Source organism: Alosa pseudoharengus, unplaced genomic scaffold (assembly GCF_046254945.1).
Source record: "Alosa pseudoharengus isolate Yale_2024_CS ecotype anadromous, Long Island Sound unplaced genomic scaffold, YU_APseudo_1.1 YU_APseudo_1.1_scf_1, whole genome shotgun sequence".
Classification (NCBI taxonomy): Eukaryota; Metazoa; Chordata; class Actinopteri; order Clupeiformes; family Clupeidae; genus Alosa; species Alosa pseudoharengus.
The window spans coordinates 22,482,102-22,483,302 of NW_027468564.1; the positions used below are offsets into that span (position 1 = coordinate 22,482,102).

Here is a 1,201-nt window from a genome sequence, read left to right on the forward strand (position 1 = left end):
TCTTTCTTTTAATTCCCGTTTGCTTAAGTTATCCGTCGGCTCATTTAAATCCACCATTCTCCCTTCCTTGTCAGAAATATTTGAATCGGCTTGCCTTCTCATATCTTCTGTATCAAGTCCTTTGTTCGTTACCTTTTTGTCAGTCCGTATATCAGCTTTCTTTAGTCCACAGTTCTTTTTCGTTGTTGTTAAATCCGTTCCTGTTATCTTTGTAACTTTAAATCCTCTCTTAACGTGTAAATCCATTTGTTTATCGGTTGCCGGTCCGTGTCGTTTGCCATGTAGACTGTCCATTTTTGCGGAGGATTAAAAGCTCCCCCAGACAGATCAACTGTCGGGTTTGCTTACAAAACCCAAAATATAAATTTAGAAAAAAACTAACCTATATAAAATAAACTAAAACTTTCAAAAAAAAAATAAGAAAAAAACGAAAACTCGAGGGAGCCTTCCTCCCTCCACTGCAGCCACCAACAAACGCTACGCAGCACACAGAGAAGTGGGCGTGTTCAGCGTGGTATGGCCGTAAGCGATTACTCCAACACTCGGACACGTTCATCAACCTCAACCGCTCTGCCTGCACGCGGGTGAAGGGAAAAGCAAAACGCTTACAGCACCTGGTATTCTCAGGCGGTCTCCCATCCAAGTACTAACTAGGCCCGACGCTGATTAACTTCAGTGATCAGACGAGAGCGGGCGTGCTCAGCGTGGTATGGCCGTAAGCGATTACTCCAACACTCGGACACGTTCATCAACCTCAACCGCTCTGCCTGCATTCGGGTGTAGGGGAAAGCAAAATGCTTACAGCACCTGGTATTCCAAGGCGGTCTCCCATCCAAGTACTAATCAGGCCCGACGCTGCTTAGCTTCCGAGATCAGGCATGCTCAGCGTGGTATGGCCGTAAGCGATTACTCCAACACTCGGACACGTTCATCAACCTCAGGAGAGTCAGGAGAGTCCTTGAAAAAGAGGGGAAAGTGGGTAAAAGTCATGCCCAAAAAGGTGCCTCCAAGCTGGGCATGAACTAGTGGTGAGAGTCCTTGAAAAAGAGGGGAAAGTGCGTAAAAGTCATGCCCAGAAAGGTGCCTCCAAGCTGGGCTTGAAAATGACAGGAGACTCCTTGAAAAAGAGGGGGAAATGCGTAAAAGTCATGCCCAAAAAGGTGCCTCCAAGCTGGGCATGAACTAGTGGGGAGAGTCCTTG

General features: G+C 46.8%; 2 pseudogenes; both read right to left on the minus strand.

The window, feature by feature from the left end:
- Nucleotides 1–602: 602 nt before the first annotated feature.
- LOC143137775 (5S ribosomal RNA) lies at nt 603–721 on the minus strand (annotated as a pseudogene).
- Nucleotides 722–795: 74 nt separating this feature from the next.
- LOC143137781 (5S ribosomal RNA) lies at nt 796–904 on the minus strand (annotated as a pseudogene).
- Nucleotides 905–1,201: the final 297 nt, after the last annotated feature.